General features: G+C 45.6%; 1 long non-coding RNA gene across 5 annotated transcripts; it reads right to left on the bottom strand.

Moving 5' to 3' along the window:
- Positions 1-2,086: 2,086 nt before the first annotated feature.
- On the bottom strand, positions 2,087-7,760 carry LOC147981776 (uncharacterized). Of its 5 annotated transcripts, none has more exons than XR_015599026.1 (5): positions 7,173-7,760; positions 6,973-7,046; positions 6,821-6,864; positions 2,590-6,731; positions 2,087-2,460 (listed from the first exon to the last, which is right to left on the bottom strand). It is a non-coding gene; the product is annotated as an uncharacterized LOC147981776 (long non-coding RNA). The 5 variants fall into 5 exon arrangements; XR_015599025.1 differs by having other exon boundaries at positions 2,087-2,446; XR_015599027.1 differs by having other exon boundaries at positions 2,087-2,860; positions 3,423-6,731.
- Positions 7,761-21,944: the final 14,184 nt, after the last annotated feature.

Here is a 21,944-nt window from a genome sequence, read left to right as displayed (position 1 = left end):
TCCTAGTGCTACCTTAGCCGATAGAGCGGAACGTAAGGCACCAAAACATAGGTGCCGGGCAAACCCAACTATTGACCCAAATCATGATTCGGAGCCGATGCATATAGTGCTATAAGTTCGGGGTGCCGCACTTGTGAAAGTGTACGGACTTCTCACACCATTATGAGGGGTACTAAAGCCCCTGGCGTGTTTGCCGTACCATGGTGTACGGGTGCAATCATGTCATTTAATAAACATAAATGTGAAAAGAAGATAATGTAAAAAATAGACAAGAAGCATTGTTTATAGAGAGGCTATTTATCAAAGCCGAACGATACAAATAGTGCGGTAAGCAAAAGATATTGGACTATTCAGTATGTCCTGACTAGGGGCAGGCCGCGGAATTGTATTTAAAACAGGTATACCGCTCGTAACAGAGACCACCTTGGAGTTCCATAATGCGGCATGGCTTGTCTGCCTCCCTGGATCTTGCATCGTTTGTGCGGCAGTCGAATTGCCGAACAGGTCGTCCGAAGTATGGAGTCCTGAAAGTAAGAAAAAATTAAAAAAAGAATCCAGCAGCCCCTAGTACGTTTTAAGCCGTATTTTGGGCGTGCCGTTATTGTGCCCCTTCCCCTGTGCCCATGGTATTTCAAGGGCGTATTTATGTACGCGAGGTACTGGTTTCGCTATGTCGCGAAAGCTGGGGTTGGGGCCGCATTGCTACGCTTGCTCAGAGTGTGCCAGGCGGTCCTGCTGTGGGTTACTCCGGGCGCGCTTGGCAGTGTCTGGCTTTTTAATGGCCGGACTAGAGAATTGCCTGAGAAGGCTACTTTGTACCTCTGCTGCGAGAGCCGCTGTATGCTCCTCCGTACGGAGGGAGCGTTCGGTGTTTCCGTTGACCGTAATTACTCCTCGAGGGCCTGGCATCTTGAGCTTGAGATATGCGTAGTGCGGCACCGCATTGAACTTTGCGAATGAGGTTCGTCCGAGCAGGGCGTGATAGCCACTGCGAAACGGGACTATATCGAAGATTAACTCTTCGCTTCGGAAATTGTCCGGGGATCCGAAGACCACGTCAAGTGTTACTGAGCCTGTACAGTTGGCTTCTACACCTGGTATAACGCCTTTAAGGGTCGTTCTTGTGGGCTTAATCCTTGAGGGATCTATGCCCATTTTCCGCACTGTATCCTGATAAAGCAGGTTCAGGCTACTGCCGCCGTCCATGAGGACTCTTGTGAGATGAAATCCGTCGATGATTGGGTCGAGAACCAATGCGGCGAAGCCGCCATGACGGATGCTAGTGGGATGGTCCCTTTGATCAAAAGTGATCGGGCAGGAGGACCATGGGTTGAACTTTTGGGCGACTGGCTCTATCGCGTATACGTCCCATAGCGCACGCTTCCGCTCCCGCTTGGGAATGTGGGTTGCGTATATCATGTTCACCGTCCGCACTTGTGGGGGAAAGCCCTTCTGTCAATTGTTGTTCGGCGGCTTGGGCTCCTCGTCGTCGCTGTGCAGCCCCTTGTCTCTGTTTTCGGCCCTTAACTTGCCTGCCTGCTTGAACACCCAACAATCCCTGTTAGTGTGATTAGCTGGCCTTTCGGGGGTGCCATGTATCTGGCACAAGCGATCGAGTATTCGGTCCAAACTGGACGGGCCCTGAGTATTCTTTTTGAATGGCTTTTTCCGCTGACCGGATTTATAGCCTTTGAATCCGGCATTGACTGCCGTGTCTTCATTGTTGTCGCTGTTAACGCGGCGTTTTTGCTTATTCCGACGTGTCCTGCCACTTTTGTCCTTGGTATCCGAATTACCAGGGTTCTTTGATAAGTTGTTACTGCGAGCTAGCCAGCTATCTTCTCCCGCGCAAAAGCGGGTCATGAGTGTCATGAGGGCTGCCATGGATTTCGGATTTTCCTGTCCCAGGTGCCGGGCAAGCCACTCATCGCGGATGTTGTGCTTGAAGGCTGCTAGGGCCTCTGCGTCCGGACAATCGACTATATTTTCTCAGTTCAATATTTAAACCATCTTAGCATTTCATCCGCTTCCTAAAAGCATGAATGGACAGTATTCAAATTAGAATATGAAGTAGGCCCCCAAAAGGAGATGGGACACAAAAACTGGAACCATCACTGGTAGATGCAATTTGAATGAATAAACAACCCATTGTATCTTAGGAACAGAGCAATGACCCTAGTTCATGTCTGCATACCATGCCATCACTTAATTTCCATTAGATATATAAAAAGAGTCAGATATTGAAAATAGTATATGTATACTTCACACTTTTAAATCCAAAATATAAGTGGCAAATAATTTTACGTAGCAAGCTCAGGACTTGAGTGCCCTCACCATGTTACAGGAGATCTAACATTCATTTTTTGCTTTAGATAGGCTTAAATTCAGAGCACGGTCAGTTCTTTGGAACTGTTACAAAGTAGTACTTGCAATCCTCCTCTCACTTCTGCATTTCACAAACTGAACAATATCATATGACATCTCCATGTTACTTGTAGTAAGCAAAACAACAGAAATTGAAAAAAAGAAAATATATCTAGAAAATAAATATATCTGCAGTGCAGCAGCAGAGGAGCCAACATTGCTCACCTGTGGATCTTTGTTATTGGCTTTCATGAGGTCGCCTGCATTTCTTCTTCCTCCTACTTTCTTGCTGTAATTGTCCTAAAGAAAGGGATAGGTACATCAAGATTAGGAAAAGCATCAAGCTGCTCTGGTGCATCAATTTTAGACTTCCTTCCTGCAATTGTCCTAAAGAAATGGAATGCTGAAATTGTTTCATTCGGTTAGTTGATTGGTTCCCTCACAAAGAAGCAAGATAGCTTGAAGCTGTACTGCTGTAGCATCTCACCCTCCAAATCTGAAGATTGTGAAAATATATAAGGATAACCGTCCGTTGCAATGGGAGTCAAAAAATTGTCACAACAGTATAGTATAAGCTAAAGAAATATTGTACTCGTGTAGCATAATAATAACAACTTCGTAAGGTTCTTGTTCTTGGTTCAATTGTTCCAGGGGCCAAGATGAATAACTTGGTCATACTTATATAAATAACAACATCAGCCCAAATGTTTACTTACAGTCACTAATTCAAAAATATTGGACGGTCTTGTAGTGAAATTTTTTAGTTTTTCTGAGTGGCAAATGTAATAGACTGTAAAACTCCTTTTGGATGCTGACGCAGAGCATTTCTATACTTGTTTCGGCAATTACAAATATACACTTGGGATATGGTAGTCTAACTAATAACGAAATGCACAAACCAACATATGATCAGGAATGTCATGCTGAACTCGCCTACAAGTACTGCGCGCGTGTGCGTGTGTGCATGTGTGTGTGTTTGTCATCAAGTGACCAAGGTCTAGCATCAGTCAAATAACCAAAATAAAGAAACAAGATGGCTCCTAAAAAACATTCATTACCTTGAGGCGTTCATCAGGTTGCTGAATGTAGCAGAATCAACAGTACATCTGTTTAGACCTTAGATGTTCTTGTGCTCAAATGACGCAGTTTCTCCAGGTTGTATGGATGCCTAAACTAAAAGAAAAACGCTACCAGGTCCATAGTGTGTCTAATTTGTGAAACTGAACCTCAACAAATGAGGGCAAATATAAAGACGCCGAGTTTCAAGCAGTTTGTTGTTTCTGTTCTCAGTTTAGATGCAGGTCACACAACAACATGCAGTTAGATGTCTATTACAGAATTATTTTGCAGGCAACTGAATACTTAGAATAAAATATTACTCACCAGGAGGGTAATCAATTCATACGAGTATTGTTCTCCCATGACCATAATGCATTTATGTCTGAACAATTACCAGTACAGATGAGAAAGCATACCATTATGATAGCATTATGAGAACATCAATTAGTTGTGGCCCTTACTGCATTTCATATCAAATATGCAGGTGTCAGTAGATTAAACAAATACAACTTACCTACAAAGACTCGATGGTGAAAGTCGAAAATACTCTATGCACTGACAGATAATTCTTCTACTGTTCACTTGGACATAATCAAATTATTATTCAGAATATTACATATCAGAATAATATGTGCCAATGTAACAATAGTCTGGCACTGAGATGTGGAGATGGTTACATCTGATCAATTTGCGTCCTTCCAAATAGAAGTTCAAGAAAAAAATAAACTAATGGACCAAGTGAACATGAAAGACACAAGTATACGAAAATCAAATTGTTTTTCACCATATATTATTGGAAAAAATATTGAACATCCATGCCTTCATGGTCCCCTCTAGTTTGGTGCATAAATCAGAGGTACAAAGAGATACTAAACATTACATAACAATATTTTTGATTTCTTTAAAAAAATTATGCAAAAAGAAACTGTGACCATGTCTCAGAAAAATAGTACAAGAACATTAAACCTTGACAGAAGGAGATGGAACACTAAAAGTGAATGAGCTACCGGAGGCTGAAGGACATCAGTCAGGAGTCAGGACACAGCGAGGCGCAGCAGTGATCACTCGACCTTGGGTACTACAGGGACTTCAGGCCTGAAGGACATTGGTCAGGAGTCAAGATTATCGGCGTGAATCTCATTGGTGTGCAGGGAAGCATCTAGAGATGAAGGTCGTTCGTGCCGCCGCCTGGTGGATTGCTCAGTTGGAGGAGGGGGGCTCACCGCCGTCTCCTCCGGGCTGTTGTGCCGCCATTTTCACCTTACGATTGGACATAGTGGATCGAGATACATCTAGAAGAAATAAAATGAATGTCATCATTAGTAAAGAATTTTCAGCGACAAAAGGATAAACAACAATTGGAATGTTAAAACAAAACCTGCACCTACACAAGTACTGTATATTTTATATTAGCACAAGTGTAGATCATGTCCCACTCTTCACTTTGTTTACAAAAAAGTTCAGAATATCAATCTTGGTGAGCCCTGTAAGGAAGCATCCCGTGATCTCGGTCAGGTTCCATCTGCGTGGCGCGCTGCTGATTCTTCCGTGAGTGGGTGCTCAGAGGAAGGATCCTGAAACTCCATTATCAATAGCCCGGAGCTGCATCGGCCTGCTAATTTTATTGGCACATATAAAAAGCCAATGGCGCTATCAAAGTCTTCTTGGTTAGGATGATCAAGCAAGAAGCCAATTTGCAGTACATTATCATAAACATTTTCCTTCATTCATGATTGTAGTCAACATAAAAAAACCATTTCTATAATCAGTTGAACATTACATCAATAACAAAGAAATAAATAAATGACGGAATTCTTTTCCAAGAATATAATACTGTAGAACACAACATTGGTTCAGAACTGTAGCAGTTGTGAAAGCACTTACCAACTCTTTGTCGCAATTTCTGGTTTATCCTGAACAGTAGACATTTTCTGCCTTGTTAGCTTAAAAATTAAGGAGGTTACTTAGAAAGAATAATTATCGTCGACAATGCATTTATCAAAACGTAAAAATCAAAAAGCATTTGAGATATAGACTGGCAACTAAGAAACCATGTGTTTTTAGTTTTTTGTGACAGATAACTTTTACAATGGCAAAACATACATATTGTAGCCTACACATTTAAACTTGGACAAACGACCAAATATCATTAGTAGAGAAGTAATCCTCGCACTTGAGAATCGAAGCCAAAAATATGAGAATAATAGCCTACACTTCAAATGCATAGCTGAACAATAGTTTCTCCATCAATATACATGTAGTGCTACTCTGTATTCATGTAAACCAATCTACATATAACATATGTAGCAAACATTAATGTGCAGCCATAATAGACAGATGGCCGATTCAGATTGCCCAAAATAACAGGAAGGTGCTTCTTGATTGAGCAGATGAATGATTCAGCAGATAGAAAATGTAAAGTGGTGGGATATTAGGCATTAACTTGAAAAATAGAGGGGAATAGAGAACGCACCTTGCTAATTTTTGGGCAAATATAAGATTGCAATGTCTCTGCCAATAGCACAATATCACATAATTTGATCTCCATGAGAATTAATGAAAAAAGAAGATCTCCCTGAAAATTACAAATGTAATGTAGCTGCGGATGCATGCATGTTGTTGATCTGTAGGCGCCTAGCTGAAAGAAAAATAAAATCACAAGGGTCCAAAACTCAACTGGGAAACATAGCAATGAAAAATCATCAGGAGTACATAGTTCAAGAAGTCCATCTCAATTTGCATTGGTTGGTTATATGAACATAAAAAATGAAGTGTTACATTTAGCATTCAACACGTGATTATTTGGGCGTCGCCACTCTCTCCAGCTGCGGCCCTGAAACTTTATCTTCACGCCCTCCCGGTGCGGCAGCAACGCGGTACAGCAGGGGGCTCCAATATTTCTCCCCTACGACCCTCGACGGACCGCACAACCCTTTGATCTCCACTCCTACTTACTCAAATTGAATGAAGCTGGCACTTGCTGGGCACAGAAAAATAACTCCTTGAATTGAAGTCCGTTCACCTGTAGAATGAATGCTGGTCACTACGAAGTCAAGAGGCGGACGAACAACAGCCTCAAGGTGTGGGTGCAGAAAAATAACTCCTCAAAATTGAAGTTCCAGAGTGGCGATTTACAGCCATGGCAAATTCAAGCCTGATCAATGTTAGGTTCAAAAGTGGCGATCTAGGTTCTGGATTGCAATGTCATCACTAATACATCAGGTTCAACTTGACTCCTTGTAATGTCGTAAAGGTAGGCTGACGGGAGGGACTTGTTGTCGATCTAGCAATACATGAACCATGTGCAACTGGGAATGTTCAAAACACAGCAGCATTAGTAGAAACATATTCTACAAGGATTGTATGAAGCGGAATGCACAATAACTAAGCCGCGTACTTGCGACGTCTGCATCCTGCACTGCGTGCTCCTCGCTGAAGTTTCTGCAGAATGTAATTGCATGGAACCGTCAATAATGCCTGCAGGCAAACTCCATCAATTAACATTGTTCGTACCTCCAATGGAATGGAGTACATCAGTGTTTTTAGTACCTCACTGATACATGATGCCCCTGCGCTCCTTTGAATAATCAGAGAAATTTAACCCTCGACAAATCAATCTGGACCTGGAAAAGAATTGGGTTACGTTAAAATCGGAGACTGAATATTCTGGACGGCCAGTGTTGGGTCGCCCCGAATCGGGATCCCTCGACCAAAAACGGGGCTCGGGGAGATGAACATGAACGCCCTACCAGGTGTTTTAGAAATTACTTGGCAGCATCGCTGGTTCTCAGTCATGGCCCGGAGCAGATGGATCTCGGTGCAGGGAGGCAGACAGGGGGCAAACAATGAAGAAGGCCATCTACTGCAGGTACCTTCCTACCCACGCACACCAGGAGTACCTGCAGAGCTCGACGCGCTAGGGGCGGCTACGTTGGCCTCCCCACCTTGAGATCCAAATCCATCTCGGCACCCGTATTTTGAGATCAGCTCATCCTCTCCCGCTTTCCAGATCGAAACATGAGAGGGCGAACAGTGGGGCGGGGGTGGAGGAAAGCAAGGAGAGGTTGCGGCGGGGCAGCGAGGGTAAGATACCCTAGCAGCGGCCGGGCGTGGGGGTGGGGGTCTGGAGCGCTGTCGCGATATGGAGTGGAGAGGTGGATCTGCTCCTGCCGACGCGCCCGAAGAAGGGGTCGGGCCAGCGGAGCTGTAGGGGCGGCGCCGGAGTGGGAGATGGGGGCGGTGCCGGAGCGCGAGCAGAGGGAGAGGTCGCATCGTGGATCGAGAGGATCGTCCTGTGCCCTCGAGGGATCGGCAGGAGTGTTTTTTTTTTTTGCGGTTTTTTTTCTACGTGCGTGAGTCGCGGTGGTGGGAGGGGGACGAAAATTAACCAGCGAAAAAACGGACGAAAAAAGACCGTCTTTGCTAGGACGAAAATTGACCGGCGAAGACTACCAACTGCTCCGTTAGGAATAGAGATCCATCCAGCTGGCATGCGCAGATTGTGCATGAGACATCTCCCCGCACATTTCCATCAGCACGAAGGAGGCTTCAGTATTGAAATTAGAAAGCTGGCGCTTATCTTTGACAAATATTTTCTAGGTCACACAAAAGATAGAATGCCACGGGCCACCGCACAAACTTTAATTTAATACATTGCACACTGTTAAATGTAAACCTAGCCCCCTCCCCCCACCCCGGCCCCCAACCACCCAAGAAAACAACAACCAAAATTCAAAGTTATTCCTGTTTCTCCACAAGAAACAGAGGAGAGCAGTGCTAACTAAGGTCGTGTTCGGAATCCATCTCATCCGCTCCGACTCCGTGGATTTGTGGACCTCAGTTTAGCCCGCTCTGTAAAAATGAGCTAGAGGCTCGTCCGCTCCGGAGCGGAGAGGAGCCGAACGCGGCCTAAATTGATTATATCAAGAACCACGTTTGTGAAATGGATTCTAGCTACCACCTCCTAGTTTTCCACTCAGAATTGAGAAGGTGAAATGTTAAGTCTTTTGCCTTACTGAAAATGTTTAAATGGTACGTTATCACGAGCAACTTACATCGGTTGGGACACATATATTTTATGATTCATGAACAAAAAGACAAATCAGAACTATAAATGGGGGTACATAGGACATTATAGGATTACGGCCCCTCCCCCTGCACCATCACCTCGCGGCCCCCTTTGTTTTTGAGGTGTGAAATTGCTAAACTTATGGGCAATAGATTACAAAATTAACTTACGAGCGTGATTTTCTTCCCTAATCCCACTAACGTCCTGGTATTTTATTGTGGGTTCCACCCTGTAACTAACCATAGGCCTCCACCTCAACCCATATTTAATCTTCATAATGAACACCCTGTAGTTTACTCATTTCAACTACCCTGCCTCAGGCATATTGGCTTGTAGATTGTGGTCTGTAACAAACAATCTGTAATTGTAGCGAAGTTAGTGGAGGGGGTAGAGATCGACAGCCATGAGGTCTCGGTCTGGCAGGCATCGTCTATAATACATTGTTTCGTACGGTTCATAATTGTCAGCGAGATACTCACCTTGTCATTGACGAACTAAGCCCATAAGTGGGTCATTGCTCAGTCATGCACGTCGCCAGCACGAACGGCGGGCTGTCAAAGGTCTTGTCCATATTACTCCACGATGGAGAGTGACGCGCAGACGACGCCCCAGTCACCGTGGAGGAGCATCAACAGCTTCTTGTGGACAGGGTTGTGCGTGAAAGGCAGTTCCCTCTCGTCCTCACTGGTAGAAAAAGAGCCTATAGTCCCGGTTCAGGCAGGAGACCCTTTGAACCGGGACTGATGGGCCTCCACGTGGGCAGTGCGCAGAGCTCAGGCAGGAGACCCTTTGGTTTCGGTTGGTGGCACCAACCGGGACCAATAGGCATCCACGTGTCAGCATTTCTGTGCTTGGGGTTTTTGTTTTTTTTGAAAAGGGGGGGGGTTGGGGGTTTTGGGGGGTTAATTTAGGTGTTTCATATATTGTGTTAGCTAGCTATAATTAATAGAGAGAAGTGTCCTCTCTTACGTCTGTGCTTGGTCGACGCTACGTACTATACATACGTATAGAGAGGACTAGACACGCTAGTTAGCTAGTAAGCAAACGAAGGAAACAGAAGATCGTCATGAACATATATGCATACAGAGAGAAGTGATATCGACCACCTCTCCTTCTCCGAGAGATTGGTCGAACAACAAGTTCTCGTATATCTATCCGACACTACCGGCTACATATATACAATAATTATCTCTTACAAATATAATCATACGGACTCATGGTCCACATAGTATTCTCCGTCTTCAGCGATCACTTGGTCAAGAAAGAATGCCGCCAATTCCTCTTGAATTGCTCGCATGCGAGCTGGTGCTAGGAGTTCATCCCGCTTCCGAAACATCTAATTTGAAGAAGGGGGTCAATACATATATATATGAATGAATGAAACTCAATACAAATGATGGTAATAAAATAAAATTGTGAATGTTGTTATTTACGTACTTCATATTGTTCGTCAGAGTACCCGCCCCGCTCACAGGTCGTGTGGCGGATGGACTCGCAGACGTAGTATCCACAGAAATCATTCCTTTGTTCCTGCCACAACCACTTTACAAGAAATAGAGGTCAATCAAACTGATAAGCAAGAATGCTAAATGGTATTGATGAAACTAGCACTTGAATCACTAGGAGATGCGTGGAACATGCTACTATAGTACTTACTTTCGGGTGTCTAAATTCCAGCTCCTTCGGCAGTCCCGGAACTTTTCTGGTGAATTTTCTCCAAACCCTGCCGGACAAATAAAACAATTACTTGATATCAGGAAATGAACAAAGTTGCTGATATGGTGGATAATGATCGATTTAACTTACTTCTTGAGGATTTCAGTCATGTCCGCATACTCCTGGGGATCTTTTCGTTTAGAGTCCAAGATGGTTACTACTCCCTGCTCAAGCCTAATCTCTAGGAGAATATAGTGGAAACTGCACACGCATGCATAACTCATCAATTACATTACTATAACCTGGACTAATATATAAGGGAAACCGAATATGCACAAGACAGTAACACTCACTTGAAGTTGTAAGGAAAGAGTATTATATCTTTGTTTTCATTTTTTTTGAATGATCGTAGCAAGTTGGCATCGGTATCCCCGGGACGATGTTCAACCTCTGTTGCATCTATGAGATATGTGTTAACGAACCCAATATCACCGATTTGTCTTTTCTTCAATTCGGCGATCTTCATTCTGCATAATATAGTGAGGATAATTATAAATACATGCAATGAAAGAGATGAGCTATATAGAGAGACTTAATGACAGAAGTAGTAGTACTTACAGACAGTAGCAGGTGATCGTTGTTTTATCGAGGGCCAATTGATTGAAAAAATGATAGAACTCCTCAAATGGAATAGGCAACAGTTCAATTCCAACGAGGTCATGCTCCGGTTTAACTCTCGCATATAAAGTACTCCTCCCCCCAGACTCTCTGCAGATTTTCAAGTACCAATCATGTAATCTTCGCATCATCATTGTTAAAGATTTTTCATCTTTGACGAGAGGCTTCCCGTACTCGTATCTGTGTATCTGCACCTCCATGGGATCATAATGTACATCGTCGGGCAGGTAATCGTCAACATTGCCATAACCGGGCACCATCCTCGGATCGACGATGTCGCTAGGCACCTTGAGGGGGGGGCACGATTGCTTCGCTTGTTCGCCGAGCTGGGCAATTTGTTTCCCAGCTGCTCGTCGTTCTTTCAGCCTTTGATCACTGACTGTACTTCCCGACCGCTCCGCTTCGGCCCATGTCTTTGCAATAATGCGCTCATAGTTGCCTTTCGGCGGAGACTTGGGTGGTTTTGCCAGGGCAGCCAGAGTGCGCTTCACTTTCACCGGATCTACCTTCTCCTCCGGAGGTGGATGTCTCTTTGCTTTCAACCCTTGAAACCAGTCATCCACTTCGGTTCACGCGATCTTCGCGTTCTCCTCCGGGGTCCTCTCGTATGGTAACTTTTCTGGAGTCTTCAGAGAAGGACCGAATTTGTATGTCCTCCCGCCTCTGGTTGTACTGCTAGACGCCGACCGAGCAGACGGAGCGGTTGTCTTCTTTACTTGCTTACGAGGCGTAGGAGAAGGACTACGACGGGCCGGAGCAGCTGGAGCGGCGGCAGGTCTCTTCCGCCCTTGCTGACGAGGCGGAGAAGGAGGAGGCTGGCTGCTCGGGCGCGTCGGCGCAGGCGGAGAAGGAGGCGGAGTGCCGCCACGCGCCAGAGAAGGAGCCGGCCGAGGGCCCTGATCGTCACTCGCCGGAGGAGGAGGCGGTGGAGGAGGCGGAGTGCCTTGACTCACCGGAGGAGGAGAAGGAGGCAGAGGCGTCCAGTTCGGAAGGTTGATGAGCTCCTTCCGCCATAGGCATGGAGTCTTCAGAGCAGACCCCAGCCGAGTCTCCCCTTCACCGGTAGGGTGGTCAAGCTGGAGGTCCTCAAATCCCTCCGTTATTTCATCCACCATCACCCTAGCATATCCTTCTGGAATCGCCTGGCAGTGAAAAGTTGCGCCGGGTTCAGTAGGATAAACAGAGCCAACAGCCGCCTTGACCTTCAAATTCATCCATTGTGTCATAAGGTGGCAATTTTGAGACTCCGTGATAGCATCCACGGGATAGCTGGCAGGAGCCGTCAAGGCATGCTCCGGCTGAAGCAGCTCGGTGGAAGCCACGCTGCTTCTGCGCTGAGATGGTGGGGTAGCTTCGGGGGAGGCTTCGACAGTACGTTTGCTGCGATTTGCTTCTCGTTCCTCTATCGCGTCTACCCTTGCTTGCAGCGCCTGCATTTGGGTCTGCTGCACTTTTTTCCTCCTCTCATGGGATTTGTAACCGCATGCGTCCGGAAACCCAACCTTCCACGGAATGGAGCCTGGCGTGCCTCGTGTCCGTCCAGGGTGCTCAGGATTCCCGAGGGCCATTGTGAGCTCGTCGTTCTCTCTGTCTGGAAAGAACGTCCCTTCCTGCGCTGCTTCGATATACTACTTAAGATTCCTGACTGGTATGTCCATTTGATCGTTCGTCCAAATGCACTTCCCTGTTACAGGGTCCAAGGTTCCGCCAGCCCCGAAGAACCAAGTCCGGCAATGGTCTGGCCAGTTAATTGTCTCTGGTTCGATCCCTTTATCAACCAGATCATTCTCAGTCTTGGACCACTTAGGCCGGGCTACGAGGTAGCCACCTGACCCCGTGCGATGGTGAAGCTTCTTCTTCGCAGCATTTTGCTTGTTTGTCGCCGACATCTTCTTACTCTTTTCCGATGTCTTGTGGGCCACAAATGCGGGCCAGTGATCTCTGATCTTCTCATATCTGCCCTTGAATTCTGGTGTCTCATTATTTTCGACAAACTTATTCAGCTCTTTCTTCCACCTCCTGAATAGTTCTGCCATCCTCTTAAGAGCAAAAGACTTGATTAATTTCTCTTTAACTGGGTTCTCTAGATTATCCTCTGGCGGTAGGGTGAAATTTGACTTCAGCTCAGTCCAAAGATCATTTTTCTGCATATCATTGACATAAGACACCTCAGGGTCTTCTGTAGCCGGCTTAAACCATTGCTGGATGCTTATCGGGATCTTGTCCCTAACCAGAACCCCGCACTGAGCAACAAATGCGTTCTTTGTTCGGATGGGTTCAATCGGTTGGCCGTCGGGCGCGATTGCTATGATCTCAAACTTTTCATCCGAGCTCAACTTTTTCTTCGAGCCTCGTCTCTTTACCGAAGTTGTGCTCGATCCGGAGGGCTAGAAAAAAGAACAAAGACTTAATTAATATGTGTACATACCAAAACAATGAATGCATCAATCAGCTAGTCAGCACAGGCTTAACTAATATATATACCTTGCCGGACTCGGTTCGGTCACCGGAGCCGTCCTCATGTTCTTCTTCTTGCACCGGCATTAGGTCACCGTAGCCAGCTTGTTCACCCTCTCCTTCCAGACCATCGGTTTCGTTGAGAAACAACGAGACGGCATCACTTCCTTCTGCGATTATATCCCTCAACAACGCTTCTTTTGCTTCGTCTAGGGCGGTGTCCATAGTTTCTACAAATATTTACAACATGGCAATTATTATTCAAACATGACAGATGGATATATTAGTGCCAAACATAAAACTAGCTACCTAATCATAGTAAGCTATCGGGAGGGGATATATATCGACAACGACGACACTACATCTATGTCCCTCGACGACCCTCGTTCCCGATAAAAAAAGAGGAAGAAGAAGAAGAAAAAAAGAGGAGAAGAAAGAATAGAGGAGAAGAACTCCTCTATTCTTTCTTCTCCTCTCTTTTTTTCTTCTTCCTCTTCTTTTTTATCCTCTTCTTCCTCTCATGTTCGAGAGGATCGCCGAGGGGTCGGGAGGTTGCCTAGTGTCAAAGGATTCAACAAAACCATGTCTTCATCATTAGGCGAAAGTAACATGTTCATGATGGTACGAAGCTCTTCAAAGTTGTTCTGGAACGGAGTCCCAGATAGGATAATTCGCTTTTTGGTACAAAGTTCAGCAAGAGCCTTCCGAATATCGCTATTTGGAAGGCCTTTGCTGAATTCGTACCAAAAGGCAGATTATCCTACCCGGGACTCCATTCTAGAACAACTTTGCAGAACTTCGTACCAACATGCCCTGGTTACTTCCGGCTAATGATGAAGGCATGGATTTCTTCAATACTTTGACACTAGGAAACCTCTCTCGACCCCTCGGCGATCCTCGACCCCTCGAACCCTCGACGACCCTGGAACCCTCGACCCCTCGGCGATCCTCTTCTTCCTCTCATGTTTGAGAGGATCGCCGAGGGGTCGGGAGGTTGCGTAGTGTCAAAGGATTCAACAAAACCATGTCTTCATCATTAGGCGAAAGTAAGATGTGCATGATGGTACGAAGCTCTTCAAAGTTGTTCTGGAACGGAGTCCCAGATAGGATAATTCACTTTTTGGTACAAAGTTCAGCAAGAGCCTTCCGAATATTGCTATTTGGAAGGCCTTTGCTGAATTCGTACCAAAAGGCGGATTATCCTATCCGGGACTCCATTCCAGAACAACTTTGCAGAACTTCGTACCAACATGCCCTGGTTACTTCCGGCTAATGATGAAGGCATGGATTTCTTCAATACTTTGACACTAGGAAACCTCTCTCGGCCCCTCGGCGATCCTCGACCCCTCGAACCCTCGACGACCCTGGAACCCTCGACCCCTCGGCGATCCTCTTCTTCCTCTCATGTTCGAGAGGATCGCCGAGGGGTCGGGAGGTTGCATAGTGTCAAAGGATTCAACAAAACCATGTCTTCATCATTAGGCGAAAGTAAGATGTGCATGATGGTACGAAGCTCTTCAAAGTTGTTCTGGAACGGAGTCCTAGATAGGATAATTCGCTTTTTGGTACAAAGTTCAGCAAGAACCTTCCAAATATCGTTATTTGGAAGGCCTTTGCTGAAATTCATACAAGAAGGCAAATTATCCTATCCGGGACACCATTCCAAAATAATTTTGGAGGACTTCGTCATGCCCTGGTTACTTCCGGCTAATGATGAAGCCATGGATTTCTTCAATACTTTGACACCAGGAAACCTCTCTCGACCCCTCGGCGATCCTCGACCCCTCGAACCCTCGACGACCCTGGAACCCTCGACCCCTAGACGACCCTGGAACCCTCGACCCTCGACCCTATAGAACCCTCGAACCCTCGACCCTGAAACCCTCGACCCTTGACCCCTTAACGACCCTCGACCCTCTACCCTAGTTCCCGACCCTCGACCCCTCGGCGATCCTCGACACCCTCGTTCCCGATAAAAATTAAGAAGAATAAGAAAAAAAAGAGGAGAAAAAAAAGGAGAAGAAGCTCCTCTATTCCTTCTTCTTCTCCTCTTTTTTTTCTTCTTCTTCCTCTTCTTCCTCTCCTCGTCTTCTCCTTCTTCTTCTCCTTCTTTCTCTACTTATTTTCCTTTTCCTTATTTTACTTTTTCCTCTCCACTAACATAAAATGCACTAACCTAAAATGCAACAAACATAAAATGCACTAAATCGATCAACTAACCTAAAATCAGTGATAAAATGCACTAACCTAAAATCGATATCTACTAACAACTTAAAAAAATTAATACATATATGAAAAAATGCATATATGAAAAAAACATCATCATATCATCAACAGAAAAAAAAGTATTTTTTTTCTAAAAATCTATCTTTTGCATATATACATCAACATATATATACACTAACCTAAAATGCACAAAAATGCTATCGGAGAGGGGGTATATCGACCCCCCTCATGTATCCACATACATACATCTATACATACATACATTTCTCATATATACATACATACATTTCTCATATATAAGTTTTTCTTCTTCTTCCTTTCTTCCTTCTTCCTAGCTACATATATAAATTTTTGCATATATAAAATACATATATACTTGCATATATGTATAAATTTTTGCATATATAAACTTTTGCATATATAAAGTTTTTCTAAAATCTAACTTTTGCATATATGAACATATATACACAGAGAACATATACATATATGCACATTTTTATAATAATGAAAAAAATAATAGGAAAGGGCGCCGGCGGCCGGACCGAAGGTGGCGGCGTGTGGTCGGGGCGACGGCGACGGGGTTGGGGAAGGGGCGGCGCGCGCAGCGACGGCGACGGGGTCGGGGAAGGGGCGGCGCGCGCGGCGACGACGACGGGGTCGGGGAACGGGTGGCGCGCGCGGCGACGGCGACGGGGTCGGGGCAGGGGCGGCGCGCGCGGCGACGGCGATGGTGTCGGGGCCGGCAGGGGCGGCGGGCGCGGCGACGGTGTCGGGGCAGTGGCTCGGCGGCGGCGACGGCGAGGTGGACCAGCCTGACGGCGTCGGGGCAGGGCTCGGCGGCGACGGCGACGAGGAGTAGAAGGCGTCCGGGCGAGAAGAAACAGATGGATTTTGGCGAAAACTGCAAAGTGCTGTATATATAGCAAGAGCATTGGTCCCGTTTCGTGCTACGACCCGGGACTAATGCCCCCCTTTAGTCCCGGTTGGTGCCACCAACCGGGACCAAAGGCCTCTTTTCAGCAGCCCAAAGGGCGGGAAGCGGCGGCCTTTGGTCCCGGTTGGTGGTGAAGGAAATATGCCCTAGAGGCAATAATAAAGTTATTATTTATTTCCTTATATCATGATAAAAGTTTATTATTTATGCTAGAATTGTATTAACCGGAAACATAATACATGTGTGAATACATAGACAAACAGAGTGTCACTAGTATGCCTCTACTTGACTAGCTCGTTAATCAAAGATGGTTATGTTTCCTAACCATGGACAAAGAGTTGTTATTTGATTAACGGGATCACATCATTAGTTGAATGATCTGATTGACATGGCCCATTCCATTAGCTTAGCACCCGATCGTTTAGTGTGTTGCTATTGCTTTCTTCATGACTTATACATGTTCCTATGACTATGAGATTATGCAACTCCCGTTTGCCAGAGGAACACTTTGTGTGCTACCAAACGTCACAACGTAACTGGGTGATTATAAAGGAGCTCTACAGGTGTCTCCAAAGGTACATGTTGGGTTGGCGTATTTCGAGATTAGGATTTGTCACTCCGATTGTCGGAGAGGTATCTCTGGGCCCTCTCGGTAATGCACATCACTTAAGCCTTGCAAGCATTGCAACTAATGAGTTAGTTGCGGGATGATGTATTACAGAACGAGTAAAGAGACTTGCCGGTAACGAGATTGAACTAGGTATAGGATACCGACGATCGAATCTCGGGCAAGTAACATACCGATGACAAAGGGAACAACGTATGTTGTTATGCGGTCTGACCGATAAAAGATCTTCGTAGAATATGTAGGAGCCAATATGAGCATCCAGGTTCCGCTATTGGTTATTGACCGCAGACGTGTCTCGGTCATGTCTACATTGTTCTTGAACCCGTAGGGTTCGCACGCTTAAGGTTACGATGACAGTTATATTATGAGTTTATGCATTTTGATGTACCGAAGGTTGTTCGGAGTCCCGGATGTGATCACGGACATGACGAGGAGTCTCGAAATGGTCGAGACAAAGATTGATATATTGGAAGCCTATGTTTGGATATTGGAAGTGTTCCGGGTGAAATCGGGATTTTACCGGAGTACCGGGAGGTTACCGGAACCCCCCGGGAGGTATATGGGCCTTAGTGGGCCTTGGTGGAAGAGAGGAGAGGTGGCCATAGATGGGCCATGCGCCCTCCCCCCCTTGGTCCGAATAGGACAAGGAGAGGGGGCCGGCCCCCCTTCCTCCTCTCTCTCCTCTTTTACCCCCTCCGCGAATCCTATTCCAATTAGGAAAGGGGGGAAGTCGTACTCCCAGAAGGAGTAGGACTCCTCCTGGCGCGCCTCCTCTTGGACGGCCAGCCCCCCCTCCCTTGAGCCTTTATATACGGAGGCAGGGGCACCCCTAGAGACACAAGTTGATCCACGTGATCATATTCTTAGCCGTGTGCGGTGCCCCCTTCCACCATAGTCCTCGATAATATTGTAGCGGTGCTTAGGCGAAGCCCTGCGACAGTAGTACATCAAGATCGTCACCACGCCGTCGTGCTGACGAAACTCTTCCCCGACACTTTGCTAGATCGGAGTCCGGGGATCGTCATCGAGCTGAACGTATGCTAGAACTCGGAGGTGCCGTAGTTTCGGTGCTTGATCGGTCGGGCCGTGAAGACGTACGACTACATCAACCAAGTTAACGCTTCCGTTGTCGATCTACAAGGGTACGTAGATCACACTCTCCCCCTCTCGTTGCTATGCATCATCATGATCTTGCGTGTGCGTAGGAATTTTTTTGAAATTACTACGTTCCCCAACAGTGGCATCCGAGCCTAGGTTTTATATGTTGAATTTATATGCACGAGTAGAACACAAGTGAGTTGTGGGCGATATAAGTCATACTGCTTACCAGCATGTCATACTTTGGTTCGGCGGTATTGTTGGACGAAGCTGCCCGGACCGACATTACGCGTACGCTTACGCGAGACCGGTTCTCCCGACGTGCTTTGCACATAGGTGGCTTGCGGGTGACAGTTTCTCCAACTTTAGTTGAACCGAGTGTGGCTACGCCCGGTCCTTGTGAAGGTTAAAACAGCACCAACTTGACAAACTATCGTTGTGGTTTTGATGCGTAGGTAAGATTGGTTCTTGCTTAAGCCCGTAGCAGCCACGTAAAACATGCAACAACAAAGTAGAGTACGTCTAACTTGTTTTTGCAGGGCATGTTGTGATGTGATATGGTCAAGACATGATGCTAAATTTTATTGTATGAGATGATCATGTTTTGTAACCAAGTTATCGGCAAATGGCAGGAGCCATATGGTTGTCGCTTTATTGTATGCAATGCAATCGCGCTGTAATGCTTTACTTTATCACTAAGCGGCAGCGATAGTCGTGGAAGCATAAGATTGGCGAGACGACAACGATGCTACGATGGAGATCAAGGTGTCGCGCCGGTGACGACGGCGATCATGACGGTGCTTCAGAGATGGAGATCACAAGCACAAGATGATGATGGCCATATCATATCACTTATATTGATTGCATGTGATGTTTATCTTTTATGCATCTTATCTTGCTTTGATTGACGGTAGCATTATAAGATGATCTCTCACTAAATTATCAAGAAGTGTTCTCCCTGAGTATGCACCGTTGCGAAAGTTCTTCGTGCTGAGACACCACGTGATGATCGGGTGTGATAGGCTCTACGTTCAAATACAACGGGTGCAAAACAGTTGCACACGCGGAATACTCAGGTTATACTTGACGAGCCAAGCATATACAGATATGGCCTCGGAACACGGAGACCGAAAGGTCGAGCGTGAATCATATAGTAGATATGATCAACATAGTGATGTTCACCAATGAAACTACTCCATCTCACGTGATGATCGGACATGGTTTAGTTGATTTGGATCACGTAATCACTTAGAGGATTAGAGGGATGTCTATCTAAGTGGGAGTTCTTTAAGTAATATGATTAATTGAACCTAAATTTATCATGAACTTAGTACCTGATAGTATCTTGCTTGTTTATGTATGATTGTAGATAAATGGCCCGTGTTGTTGTTCCATTGAATTTTAATGCGTTCCTTGAGAAAGCAAAGTTGAAAGATGATGGTAGCAATTACACGGACTAGGTCCGTAACTTGAGGATTATCCTCATTGCTGCACAGAAGAATTACGTCCTGGAAGCACCGCTGGGTGCCAGGCCTGCTGCTGGAGCAACACCAGATGTTGTGAACGTCTGGCAGAGCAAAGCTGATGACTACTCGATAGTTCAGTGTGCCATGCTTTACAGCTTAGAACCGGGACTTCAACGATGTTTTGAACGTCATGGAGCATATGAGATGTTCCAGGAGTTGAAGTTAATATTTCAAGCAAATGCCCAGATTGAGAGATATGAAGTCTCCAATAAGTTCTATAGCTGCAAGATGGAGGAGAACAGTTCTGTCAGTGAGCATATACTCAAAATGTCTGGGTATAATAATCACTTGATTCAAATGGGAGTTAATCTTCCAGATGATTGCATCATTGACAGAATTCTCCAATCATTGCCACCAAGCTACAAGAGCTTCGTGATGAACTATAATATGCAAGGGATGAATAAGACTATTCCCGAGCTCTTCGCAATGCTGAAAACTGCGGAGGTAGAAATCAAAAAGGAGCATCAAGTGTTGATGGTCAACAAGACCACTAGTTTCAAGAAAAAGGGCAAAGGGAAGAAGAAGGGGAACTTCAAGAAGAACAGCAAGCAAGTTGCTGCTCAAGAGAAGAAACCCAAGTCTGGACCTAAGCCTGAAACTGAGTGCTTCTACTGCAAGCAGACTGGTCACTGGAAGCGGAACTGCCCCAAGTATTTGGCGGATAAGAAGGATGGCAAGGTGAACAAAGGTATATGTGATATACATGTTATTGATGTGTACCTTACTAATGCTCGCAGTAGCACCTGGGTATTTGATACTGGTTCTGTTGCTAATATTTGCAACTCGAAACAGGGACTACGAATTAAGCGAAGATTGGCTAAGGACGAGGTGACGATGCACGTGGGAAACTGAAAATGCGTTATATCGACTAGAGGGGGGGTGAATAGGCGATTTTTATGAAAGTCTTCAAAACGTGGGAGTTATGAAGACAAACAGCGAAGATTTTGCCTATTACTATGCAGCGGAAGTTAGATTACACTAGGCAAGCCATGGTCAAGTATTCAATAGAGTGAAAGCACAATGACAAACAGCTGCAGTGTAATAAGGATCAGGTAGGAAGAAGTTATGAAGCCAAACAGATCATACATTCACGTTGTGAAGACAAAAGATAGAGCAAGCATGCAATGGCTTCACAATGAGTAACAGTAAGAAAAAGGAAGTGAAGATGAAACCGGTGACTCGTTGAAGACAATGATGTGTTGGACCAGTTCCAGTTGCTGTGGCAACTGCACGTCTGGTTGGAGCGGCTAGGTATTTAAACCTTAGGACACACAGTCCCGGACACCCAGTCCTGAACACGCAGCTCACGACACCAAGTCCTCACCGTATTCTCCTTGAGCTAAGGTCACATAGTCCTCGCCCAATCACTCTGGTAAGTCTTCAAGGTAGACTCCCAAACCTTCACAGACTTTGTTCACTGGCAATCCACAATGTCTCTTGGATGCTCTAAACGCGACGCCTAACCGTCTGGAGGATTCACAGTCCTCAAGTGTAATAAGTCTTCAGATCACACAGACAAGAAGACTTAAGTGATGCCCAATGTTCTCTGGCTCTGGGTGGTTAGGGCTTTTCTCCTCGCTAGGAATTTTCTCTCAAAGGCTTCGAGGTGGGTTGCTCTCAAACGACAAAAGCCGTGCACTGAAATCTGAGCAGCCAACCGTTTATGGTTGTAGGGGGTGGGCTATTTATAGCCACTTGGCAACCCGACCTGATTTGTCCGAAATGACCCTGGGTCACTAAGGAACTGACATGTGTCTCAACGGTCAGATTTCAAACTCTCATGGCAACTTTACTTGGGCTACAAGCAAAGCTGACTTGTCCGGCTCTGGACAAGATTCGCTCTCATTGTCTTCACTCAAAGACATAGGTTTTTGGTTTAGGCATCACTTCAGTCATTCTGACTGGTTCTCCTGGACCCCACTTAACAATGCGGTGGTTCCTATGACTCAACACAAAGGAAAAAGAACTACGAAAGATCTAAGTCTTCGAGCTCCATAGGCTTCATAACGTGTCTTCTTTTGTCATAGTCTTCAATGTGAATATCTTCATATACCACCTTTGGCTTCAATGTCTTCATACATTTTTAGGGGTCATCTCTGGTAGTAAAACCGAATCAATGAGGGACTTCTACCTGTGTTATCCTGCAATTCTCACAAACACATTAGTCCCTCAACTAGGTTTGTCGTCAATACTCCAAAACCAACTAGGGGTGGCACTAGATGCACTTACAGAAACGGTTCCAAAGTCGAT

The sequence above is a fragment of the Triticum urartu genome, chromosome 3A (genome assembly GCF_056163025.1).
Source record: "Triticum urartu cultivar PI428250 chromosome 3A, HENAU_Tu73, whole genome shotgun sequence".
NCBI lineage: Eukaryota > Viridiplantae > Streptophyta > Magnoliopsida > Poales > Poaceae > Triticum > Triticum urartu.
This window is presented reverse-complemented; position numbering and strand designations above follow the sequence as displayed.